The following is a 12,985-nucleotide window of genomic DNA, read 5'->3' on the forward strand; positions in this document are numbered from 1 at the left end:
GATGATGTTGACTCCACCGCCCTGCATCTGTTGATTGAGATGATTGAGAGCTGCGAAGATATCAGTCATGTACGCTAAAATGAGAATGAACTCAGAATTTTTGAAGCAATCTGCATGACAATGTTGGTGCTCTTGCAAAAACAGGGCTAATTCCACACGCACGGCAAAAACACGATTCAGCACCTGTCCTCGGGATAACCACCGAACGTTAGAATGGTACAAAAGCACCTCGAATTCAGATCCCATTTCTTTACACAGCTCCCTGAAGATGCGGTGCCTCAGAGCACTATTTCGCACATAGTTCACGCATTCCACTACAATTTTTAATACTTCTGCCAGTTTTGGAGGCAAGGTTTTTGTTGCCAACGCTTGCCTGTGCAGAATACAATGCGTAAAAATGATGTGTGGTGCATCGGCTTTCACTAGCACACCAAAACCAGACTTTCTTCCCAGCATGGCTGGAGCTCCATCCAAACAAACTGCAGAAACCATATCCCACAAAAGATTGTTGTCCTTGAAGAAGTCATCCACAAGTTTCTTCACATCGGCTGCCTTAGTTGTTGTTGTAAGAGGCTTACAAAATAAAAATTCTTCCTTTATCACGTCGTCTTTCACATAGCGCACAAATACTGCAAGCTGGCTTAGATTGGAAACGTCTGTGGTCTCGTCGAGTTGAAGGCTAAATTTTGCCGGGCTTGAAATCAGATCTGCAACTACTTGAGCCAAGATGTCCTTGCTCATGTCCTCTATTCTGTCGCTGATGGTGTCATTTGAAAGAGGAATTTGGGATAACTTAACTTCAGCCACTTTTCCCAGCATGATATTCGCCATCTTCAATACAGCTGGTTTTATGACTGTTTCACCAATGGTGTGTGGCTGGCCCTGCTTTGCGATCAGGTAAGCAACTTCGTACGATGCTATGAGGATAGGTTTGTTGATGGGTACAAAGCCGAGAACAGGCAGACTAGCCTTTTCATCGAATCTGGCTCTGCTCACCTTGAATTCAGCGAGCGTTGTGTTCTTGTATTTTCCATCTCCATGCTGCTTAAGGAAGTGTTCTCTTAGTTTTGCCGGTGCTAGACTAGAATTGCTCAACTTGGCATTGCAAATCATGCAGTTAGGACGCTGACTCCCATCACGTTCCCTTATACATGTGAATCCATATTGTACATATTCGTCCGACCACTTTCTTTTTGTGCTCGACATAGTTAGTATGAAGGGATTAAAATATTAAGAAAGAAATCACGTACCATTCGAATACTGCGCACCAAATTCCCTGCAGCACAGATAGGCTAAGCCAGTGGTGGGCAACCTTTTTTTTCAACTGAGCCAAATCTCGCCAAAACCACGATTGAAATTTATTTTCAGAGCCACATTTTTAAAACTGAAAATACATAGGATGGTACACTGTTTTTAGTTTCAATAAGTTTTTATAGTAATTCATCCCCCATAGTAATTCATCCCCCATATAGTAATTCATCCCCCATATAGTAATTCATCCCCCATATAGTAATTCATCCCCGATAGTAATTCATCCCCCATATAGTAATTCATCCCCCATAGTAATTCATCCCCCATATAGTAACTCATCCCCCATAGTAATTCATCCCCCGTATAGTAATTCATCCCCCATATAGTAATTCATCCCCCATAGTAATTCATCCCCCCTATAGTAATTCATCCCCCATATAGTAATTCATCCCCCATAGTAATTCATCCCCCATAGTAATTCATCCCCCATATAGTAATTCATCCCCCATAGTAATTCATCCCCCATATAATAATTCATCCCCCATAGTAATTCATCCCCCATAGTAATTCATCCCCCATATAGTAATTCATCCCCCATAGTAATTCATCCCCCATATAGTAATTCATCCCCCATATAGTAATTCATCCCCCATAGTAATACATCCCCCATATAGTAATTCATCCCCCATATAGTAATTCATCCCCCATATAGAAATTCATCCCCCATAGTAATTCATCCCCCATATAGTAATTCATCCCCCATAGTAATACATCCCCCATATAGTAATTCATCCCCCATATAGTAATTCATCCCCCATAGTAATACATCCCCCATATAGTAATTCATCCCCCATATAGTAATTCATCCCCCATAGTAATTCATCCCCCATATAGTAATTCATCCCCCGTATAGTAATTCAACCCCCATAGTAATTCATCCCCCCTATAGTAATTCATCCCCCATATAGTAATTCATCCCCCATAGTAATTCATCCCCCATATAGTAATTCATCCCCCATATAGTAATTCATCCCCCATAGTAATTCATCCCCCATATAGTAATTCATCCCCCATAGTAATTCATCCCCCATAGTAATTCATCCCCCATATAGTAATTCATCCCCCATAGTAATACATCCCCCATATAGTAATTCATCCCCCATAGTAATTCATCCCCCATATAGAAATTCATCCCCCATAGTAATTCATCCCCCATATAGTAATTCATCCCCCATAGTAATACATCCCCCATATAGTAATTCATCCCCCATATAGTAATTCATCCCCCATAGTAATACATCCCCCATATAGTAATTCATCCCCCATATAGTAATTCATCCCCCATAGTAATTCATCCCCCATATAGTAATTCATCCCCCGTATAGTAATTCATCCCCCATAGTAATTCATCCCCCCTATAGTAATTCATCCCCCATATAGTAATTCATCCCCCATAGTAATTCATCCCCCCTATAGTAATTCATCCCCCATATAGTAATTCATCCCCCATAGTAATTCATCCCCCATATAGTAATTCATCCCCCATAGTAATTCATCCCCCATATAGTAATTCATTCCCCATAGTAATTCATCCCCCATATAGTAATTCATCCCCCATAGTAATTCATCCCTCATAGTAATTCATCCCCCCTATAGTAATTCATCCCCCATATTAATTCATCCCTTATATAGTAGTAGTAAGTAAGTAGCAAGTAGTAAGCCAAGTCCCCCCTGTGTCAATTCACTTACCTTTGCATCCGCGCGTTCCTCTCGCCGTATTCCCGCGCCGTTCCGGTCTTCAGGGCGGACTGTGAGAGGAGCCTAGCTCCTCTCACGTTCGTCACGCTGCCCCGCCTACACACATCCTGACAGCCAATCACTGGCTATCAGGATGTGAGTGGCAGCGAGACTGGCCAATCATTGCATTTGAGCGCGCTGCCCTGGCTGTTTTTTTTTTGGATCACGCTGCAGAGTCCCTGCCGCCCGAGAGGAGGGAGGGGAGCGGGCGCCCGGCACACAAGAGCCGCATTAAAGCGTGTAAAGAGCCGCATGTGGCTCGCGAGCCGCGGCTTGCCAACCACTGGGCTAAGCGATGTTGCGTGACCACCTGCAGCCAATGATGGACAAGCGGGGCATGTCATCACGAATCATATGAGTCGGGTGTGGGTCTTTACCTCCGCTGAACCCACGAGACTGACTCACCGAACCCCTGGGATTCGATCGAACCCAGGTTAAGAACCACTGCTTTAGACCATTCATAGAATGAGTAATTTATCACTATTCTGGTCCCATTTATGTTACCAGTTTTCTGTACATATATATAAAATTTTAGAAGCTCCAACAGACCTTATATAGATTAAACGTTTATGAGATAAAATACTAAATGCCTTAGCAAAATCTAGAAAAACTATGTCCACTGGACTTCCACCATCCAATTCTCACTCATGTCCAATGATAGGTTGGCCTGACAAAGACGGTCTTTTGAAAATCCACACTGGTTTTTACTTAGGGGTTTATTTACTAAAACTGGAGAGTGCAAAATCAGGCTCACTTCTCCATAGAAGCCAATTAGCTTCTAACCTCAGCTTGTTCAATTAAACTTTGGCACTAAAACCTGGAAGCTGATTGGTTTCTATACAGACATGAGCCTGATTTTGCACTCTCCAGCTTTAGTAAATAAATCCCTTAATGTTACCTTTATCACAGACACACTTCTGTATAGAATCCCTTACCATTCCCTCGAATACCTTACATATTATAGATGTTTGACTGACTGATGTGTAGTTTATTGGTATACGTTGTGATCCTTTTTTGTAAATTAGTATCATATTTGCACTATGCCAATTAGTCAGTACCATTCCAGTTAGTAAAGTGTCTTTCAGAAATAAAAATATCGGCTTTAGGGGAAGGGATGCCATCACTGCTTGCTCTGGTCTCCTATATCAGCTGACACTGGGTATTTTGGCTCTTGCCATGAGGAGGTATGGGTGGAGAATTGCTGGAAAGTAGGGATGCACCGATACCGTTTTTGTTATCAGTGAGTACAAGTACCGATACTTTCGGTCCCGTACTCGCCAATACCGAGCACCGATACTTTGTGGTGCAATTTGCGATGCAATTGGAAAAATCTGTATGTAAATGGATAGTAAACTGTCTAAAAGATCATATTCAGAGAGTAGTGGTTAATGATTCCTACTCTGAATGGTCTAGTGTTGTTAGTGGTGCACCCCAAGGTTCAGTGTTGGGAACCTTACTTTTTAATATATTTATAAACGATATAGGTTCTGGGATTAAAAATACTGTTTCGAGGGTGCGTGCGTGGCGGTCCAAGATGGCGGCCACCTGAAGACAGAGCTCTGCCGGTCCTCGGAATCGAAAGCACTCCAGTTCCTCGTACTCCGCCTTCTCAGCTCCAGGAGTGCCTTCTCCTAAGTCGGGGCATATTCAGGCACCCCCATGGAAAAGATCTGGTGCTGGAAGCCATACACCCTGCCTCCACTGGACTGCTTATTCACTAGACCCGAATCCCCAGCCTTGAGTAGAGGCGGAGGCCCCAGCAAGAGCTATAGAGGATCCGCAGAGATGGAGAGGATGGACTCAGACCCCCCTGCAGCTTCACATCCCTCACCGGTGGGCCCTCCCTTGATGGTAGATTCCTTGGAAAGTAAACTGCAAGTATATTTACATAACATTACCAGTACTATTGCAGCGGACGTTGGTAAATTGGCCCTGGAGCTTAGGGGGGAGGTTACCCAGATAGGGGACCGTACAGACCACCTTCAGTCTACATTTGATAAACTGGTATAATATGTCCATGTTCTGGAGGAGGATAATGAGAGTCTGAAACATTCTATGTCCCAGTTACAAATTCAGCAGGAAGATTTGAAAAACAGGGAACGTTGCCAGAATATCTGTATCTGCGGCATATCCGAAATGGTCTCTTCACTGTCACTTGCTTTACCTATTCATTACTCTGGCCCCCAAGGTCCCGGATGTCGATTGGCGTTTAGATGGGGCCCACAGGTTGTTAGGCCCGAAGCTTCCCGAGGGTACCAGACCTAGAGATGTGATTATCCGTTTTCATTACTTTGACAGCAAAGAAGCCTTGCTCACTTCTACTTGTAACAAGCCCTCTTTGGAATTTAAGAAGAAAAGCTCCAAATTTTTTCTGATTTATCCCCTATCACCCTGGTGAAAAGACAGGTCCTGAAACTGGTCACTACTCACCTCCAGCGACTCATATCCCATATCGTTGGGGATTCCCCTTTAAGCTGGTTGTCTACAAGGACAACGCCCAAGTCATAATCCGTGACGTACATGAAGCAGACTCCTTCTTTAAACAGCTGGGACTCTCTCCCCTACCGGATGAGGCCCTTCTGCCGCCTCCTACCCCATTGGGGTCCTCCGCCACTCCACACAAGATCTGGACACCTGCTAAGCCTGGAAGTAAGCAATGTCTTCGCACTCCCCAACGCCCATGAATCCCTGGATCGGTGGGCCCTATCACCTGACTCTTTTCCATGTTAGGTCTTCCTTTTGTTCCCATGCGTGCCTTATGTCTTAACTACAACAGTTTTGTGTTTTTCTGAGGTCAACTTCTGCAAAATTGGGTCAGCTGCCGTGTTGCCCCATGGAGCGTCAGGCCTTTGGTCCTGACAACTCGGGATATTCCCTATATCCCAGGTGCATATCTGTGATGATATCTTTCTAGCCGCAATCCCTACTGCCCCTGTTTTGAGTGATATACTTGTATGTAATAGGCCTGTTGCCTTTATAATCATCTGTTTCTCTTTCTCTGTTGTTTTCTGTTTTGCCTCATCGATGATAACTTTCTTGTATGTTCAATTTACACAACTGATATGCCTACTACTGAGCCATGATGGCCTTAAAGCTGTTGTCATATAATGTCAAAGGTCTTAACTCCATTCAAAAATGGTGGATGGCTCTGAAGGAGTTCAGATCCTCGGGAGCAGACATCATATTTATCCAGGAAACTAATTTTAAACAGGATGGTTCTTTGCGCTTTGCATCTAAGAACTTTCTACAATCCTACTCAACTTTTGACCCCTCCAGGAAAGCCGGAGTTGCTATTTTGATTCAGAAAAACTGCTCTCTACAGGTGTCCCCCCCCCCCCGGGTTGACCCACTTGGTCATTATGTTTCATTGGAATGTATGTACGAAGGTTCCGCATTTGTGCTTTTGAATTTGTATGCACCTAATTCTGGTCAGCTACTGTTTCTCTCTCAATCTTTGTAAATTATGTTCTTTCTCTGCTGCATGCATGATTTTAGGGGGGAATTTTAACTTGAATATGTTCCCTCACAAGGATAGGAAGGTCCTCTTTACATCTACCCTGTCAAAAAGGCTATGCTCCTCCTCAACGGCTTTCTGTAGGCTAATCCGGGAGCATCGCCTATTTGACGCCTGGCGGGTCAAGCATCCTCTCCATAGGCAATTCACATTTTACTCTACTCCACATCGTGTATTTTCTTGCTTGAACCACTTTTTCATCACCGCTCTTCTCCTTCCCTTTTTGGTCTCCTCTGAAATTAATCTGATAACTTGGTCAGACTGTGCCTCGCTGTCTCTCAATCTCTTTCTTCCTAACTCATCCCCTGAGGTCTGTCACTGGTGCCTCAATGAGAGTTTCTTGTGTTCTGACCACCTTCAGGAGTAACTCTCCCAGGGTCTGGACACCTATTTCCAATACAATGTTGGCTCCGTAGCTTCATCTTCAAGCCTCTGGGAGGCTCACAAGGCTGTCTTTAGTGGCCTTTGTATCTCCATGGGCACTCATATAAAGAAGGCCTCTGCCTGTGCCAGGTAAGCTCTTTTATGCCAACTGTCCTTAGCTGAACGGTGACTAGTCGGCTTCAGAAAGTATCCTGACTAAGCAACCAAATCAAATCCCTTGACCTGCACAAAACTGCCCAATCCCTGGCTTGGACTAGACAAAAATTCTATGAGTTTTCTAACAAACCACACCGCATGCTTGTGAATAGACTCAAGTCCAAAACGTCTTCTTCACTACCGGGTCATCTATTCCAGTTGGATGGCAAGCTCACATGTAATGGCCACTATATTTGGGGAATATTATGAGAAACTTTACAATTGCCTGGGCCCTGATACCCACCCCCCACTTCAGTTGGATGCCTTTGATACCTTTTTTGATTCTTTGCGACTACCCAGACTGTCACCAGCTGATGTCGCAGCTCTGAACGTGGATATCTCTACTAACGAATTATTAGATGTTAATCAAACATCTTCCTTCACACAAATCACTGGGAGTGGATGGTCTCCCCTACTCCTATTACAAGACTTTTATTGGAATCTTGGCTCCCCACCTCCTGTCACTGTTTCAAGACCTCTTGAAGGGGTCATATCCGCACAATGATTTTACGTGCACACACATTTCGGTGATCCCTAAACTGGATATGGATCATTCCCTTTCGGATAACTACCACCCTATAGAGATCCCCAAGATTACACTGTATTCAAGGCACTATCTAGGTCCATAAGCCATGATGTTCCATATCTCCATATACCAGGCACCATATGGATATAAACATATGAGGGACAGAATAGTGTGATACCGCCAGAAATATGCCAATAAAAGAACTTTATTCCAAATGCTCACATTATTCAAACTTTAATACCGCTTAAATACCGTGCAGTAGCCTTGCTGCCATCCAGGAAACATCCAGGGACAAATAGACAGTCTTTTCCCTATTCCAAAATGGCCGCCGGTCAACTTCCGGTTCCTGTGTACGTCTTGACATCACTCTTATATTACCAGATATTATATGATACTGAAAGCAAGTTTGTTTTGGATTATTGGTAAGGGTATGCATTCCTTACTGCAATTAGAAGTGTCACAGTGTTGGTTTGTTTTGGAGCACTGAAGAGTGAATCACATACACAGTGTCCTTCACTGTTTGGATTCACGATTTTTCACTTTGTTCACTTTTTACACTAATTACCAACTTTATTTGGTTATTCACTTGAGTGTTGTCACGAATTTTGATGTGTTTAAAAGATAATACACTATGTGATATTTCTTTTTTTTGAGGGTATATCATCGTGGAAAGCATTGGAAGTATTTGAAGGACTATATGATTTTTGGACACTTCTTTATCACTATTATCACATAAGAAGAAGATATATGATATATTATATATTCATTTAATGTGTGGACTGATAGGATCTTGGTTTTTCATTGTAAGGACACTGTTTCGGAATATTATTTTTTGCCACTTTTTTTTTTTTTATTACAATTGTACATCTTCAAGGGTGAAGGAGTTTTTGGTGCTGTGGGGTTAAATCTTTGGTTTAAGGAAGTGGTATTTTATATATACCACCCTATAGCATTATTGAATTCTGATTACAGTTGCAAGAAAAAGTATGTGAACCCCTTGGGATTACGTGGAGTTTTGCATGAATTGGGCATGAAATGTGCTCTGAACGTCATCTAAGTCACAAAAATAGAAGAACACAGTCTGCTAAACATAATACTACACAAACATTAGATGTTGCCATGGTTTAATTGCACATAACATGTAAACATTCACAGTGCAGGGAGGAAAAAGTATGTGAGGCCCTAGCTTAATGACTTCTCCCAGAGCTAATTGGAGCCAGGAGTGAGCCAACCTTGACTCCAATCAGTGTGATGATATTGGATGTGTTGCTGACAGCTGTCCTGCCCTTAAAAAACACACACCTGTTTTGGGTTTACTGGTTTCAAGAAGCACTGTCTGATGTGAACCATGCCTCGCAGAAAAGAGCTCTCAGAAGACCTACGATCAAGAATTGTTGACTTGCATGAAGCTGGAAAGGGTTACAAAAGTATCTCCAAAAGCCTTGATGTTCATGTGTCCACGGTAAGACAGACTGTCTACAAATGGAGAAAGTTTAGCACTGTTGCTACTCTCCCTAGGCGGGGTCGTCCTGTAAAAATGACTGCAAAAGCACAGTGCAGAATGCTGCATGAGGTAAAGAAGAATCCCAGAGTGTCAGCTAAAGACCTACAGAAATCTCTGGCACATGCTAACATTTTTGTTGACACATCTACAATAAGGAGAACATTAAACAAGAATGGAGTACATGGGAGGACACCACGGAGGAAGCCATTGCTGTCCAAAAAGAATATTGCAGCACGTTTGAAGTTTGCAAAAGAGCACCTGACTGTTCCACAGCACTACTGGCAAAATATACTGTGGACAGATGAAACCAAGATTGAGTTGTTTGGGAAGAACACACAACACTATGTGTGGAGAAAAAAAGGCACAGCACACCAACATCAAAACCTCATCCCCACTGTGAAACATGGCGGAGGGAGCATCATGGTTTGGGGCTGCTTTGCTGCCTCAGGGTCTGGACGGATTGTTGTCATTGATGGGAAAATGAATTCCAGAGTTTATCAAGACACTTTGCAGGAAAACGTACGACCATCTGTCCGCCAACTGAAGCTCCGCAGAGGATGGGTGATGCAACAGGACAATGACCCAAAGCATACAAGTAATTCAACAAAACAATGGCTGCAACAGCACAGAATACGCCTTCTGGAGTGGCCCAGTCAGAGTCCTGACCTCAACCTGATTGAAATGCTGTGGCATGACCTTAAGAGAGCGATTCACACCAGACATCCCATGAATATTGCTACACTGAAACAGTTTTGTGAAGAGGAGTGGTCCAAAATTACTCCAGATCGTTGTGCAGGTCTGATCTGCAACTACAGGAAACGTTTGGTTGAGGTTATTGCTGCCAAAGGAGGGTCAACCAGTTATTAAGTCCAAAGGTTCACATACTTTTTCCTCCCTGCACTGTGAATGTTTACATGTTATGTGCAATTAAACCATGGCAACATCTAATGTTTGTGTAGTATTATGTTCAGCAGACTGTGTTCTTCTATTGTTGTGACTTAGATGACGTTCAGAGCACATTTTATGCCCAATTCATGCAAAACTCCACGGAATCCCAAGGGGTTCACATACTTTTTCTTGCAACTGTACATGATATTTACAAAAATACTAGCTAATAGGCTGGCCAAGTGCATTTCTAAGCTTATACATAAGAGATCAGGTGGGCTTTGTACCGGCTAGGCACACAGCGGATAATACTCAGAAAACCATCGACTTGATCGACCTCATTAACCAATCCTCGACCCCCACTCTCTTATTGAGCTTAGATGCCCAAAAAGTGTTTGATGACTTAGCTAGCCATATATGCTTCTGGTCCTAGAGAAATTTGGGTTTAGTGGTCCGTTTATAGCAGCTTTAAAAGCTCTTTACTCCACCTCCCATGTCAAACTGGCCTCATTTTTATCACCCTCTTTCAGGATGTCCAATGGTATGCACCAGGGATGCCCACTTTCCCCTTTGTTGTTTATCCTTTGTTTAGAACCCCTGGCCATAGCCATTAGATCCAACCCGGATATTCATGTGATACACATTCATAATAGTGACTTCAAATTGTCCCTGTTTGCTGACAACATTTTGCTAACATAGACGGAACCCCACACTACCTTACCTGTTTTGCAGCATACTTTACAACTCTTTAGTGCCCTGTCGGGATATAAGGTTAACGCGTCTAAAACTGAAGCATTGCCTCTTCATATACCCTCTACAACTTTATCTTCAGTTCAGTCAAATTATCCCTACGGATGGTGTGCCCATGCCCTGAAATATCTAGATACCAACCGTCCTTCATCATATCATTCCCTTTATGAAGCTAATTTCTCCCCTCTGTTTCATGCAATTTCCCAATATTTAATATCCTGGGATAACCTTCCCATATCCTTTCTTGGTCGGATAAATGTACTAAAAATGACCATTTTACCTAAACTCTTGTATCTGTTTGAGATGCTTCCTGTTCGTATACCCATGTCTAAATTGCGCTCCCTCCAGAAATCCTTCCTTTGCTTCTTCTGGAATAATAAATCCCACCAGGTTGCCTGTACGGTCCTCCTCTCCCCTCATTTCAGGGGGGGTCTGGGGGCTACAGACATTGTGGCATACTATCTAGCCTTTCATCTCTGAGCTCTTGTCTCATGGTCCTCGCAGGGCCCCCCTAATAAATGGGCCGAGATTAAATGGCTATATTTATGCTCAATACACCATTGCTCCCTCCTCTGGTCCCTGACTGACACCGAAGGTTCTTCCCATAAACATAGCCTACTTGGACCCATGCAGTTCACGTTATCTATCTGGAAACGGTGTAAGGTCAAATTTGCCCTCTCTTCTCGGTGTTCCCCCTTGACCAATGTTGTCGCAAACGTGTGCACCAGAGACTGACGCAGTCCTCCATTTTGTTAAGAATCTCCATTTTCTCCCCTCATTCTCCCTCCCCCCTCACTCTGAGAGGCACAGTGACAGTGTATGTGTGTGTTAAAAAATGTTACAGGAGGGTCCTAGGAGCTATAAAGGCCCCCCCCAGGGAGCCAGGGCCTAGCTGTCCTAGAACCTGTGCCATTTCACACCTCAGAAGAGATAAGGCAAGCTTTCCCAAGAGTTGAAAGAGATTCTGACCTAATGAACCTACTCAGCATAGGTGACAGAATCAGACAACACTTCTCAAAATCCATGTTTCCCCTATGTCTCATATCTTGGAATATGGGAGACTTACATAAAAACCAGACATATCGTCAGATGGACAATGAGCAGGCGAACAGTTTGATGGGTCACTCGCCTTGTCTCGGACACACAGGAAAGCAGAAAAATAGATCTTGTGAACTGTTCAGTGTACACTTTCATAATTCATATCTAATCAATCTTCAGACTTATCTGCATAATAATCTACCGCGGGTGGAATATCACTTGTGCAGATGGAAAGTTACAGGCCAAAATATGAGTTATGGGAGATTTTTGCTCTAGTTGAGGCATCCACCCATATCTCCATGCCCTAAGCGGGGATTGGTCCTTGACTGCAGAGCCACTCCCTGCTGGGGACCACAAAACAGGCTGTCAGGCCTAAGAGTAGGAAGTTGAAGACGTCTCCCATTTTAACATCAATACCACCTGGGGGAGACCCCTGCCCTTCTGCTCAGAAACTTGATCTGCTTACATCCAAGGCTTAATGGCGAGTACGTTAACCCTTTAACCTCTCTCTGTTATCTCTTTGCTGTGCTGTTATTCTCTGTATATTTATATATATATATCTTACTTACATCTTTTTTCTGTAAATATTTTTATTGCACCCGTTTGACCTTTTAGTAATAAATCTTTCTTTCTGAAAGTGTTGAACTGTTTCTATAGCTCTGTATTGCAACTTACGAATCCCTGCCTCTAAAGAGAACACTACTGTTTGTTTAACCCTCTGTATAACTGGCCTGTGTCATGACCGTGTTATGCAGACAAAAGTTTTTCAATCATTATAGTGTTTTAGCTGAGATTGCCAAGTTTCCTCTTTCTCTGACAAAAAAGGAGGTGGTGGCAGTGTGAAGGGTTAATTGCATAATTAACCTGACCCAGTAACAATCGCTCAGGCTGCCGGTACATCGATCTGTGGTCCATTAGCTGGAAAATCGTTGTGCAGGGGGCAGCTGGATGTGGCATTGTTACGCACGTGACATCGGGGTTTTAGATTGGCTACTCCTACGGTCACGAGTTTGGTGAGAAGGGCTGGGGTCTGATGCCGTGTTCGTCACATATTGGACGTCACGATCATGGGATTGTCGCATGTTGGTGGCAGCGATCTTGCGGTCGTGACGAATGTCATATTTAACTCCTGTCTCCCAGA

The 12,985-nt window shown here is 43.4% G+C and overlaps 1 protein-coding gene across 5 annotated transcripts in view; it reads left to right on the plus strand.

The window, feature by feature from the left end:
- Positions 1-12,985, plus strand: part of TENM1 (teneurin transmembrane protein 1) — a 947,931-nt gene that overhangs the window by 748,203 nt on the left and 186,743 nt on the right. The gene's annotated exons all lie outside the window — the stretch shown is intronic.

This window comes from Staurois parvus, unplaced genomic scaffold (genome assembly GCF_062004578.1).
Source record: "Staurois parvus isolate SC_StPar_1 unplaced genomic scaffold, SC_StPar_1.0 ptg000202l, whole genome shotgun sequence".
NCBI classification, from domain to species: Eukaryota; Metazoa; Chordata; class Amphibia; order Anura; family Ranidae; genus Staurois; species Staurois parvus.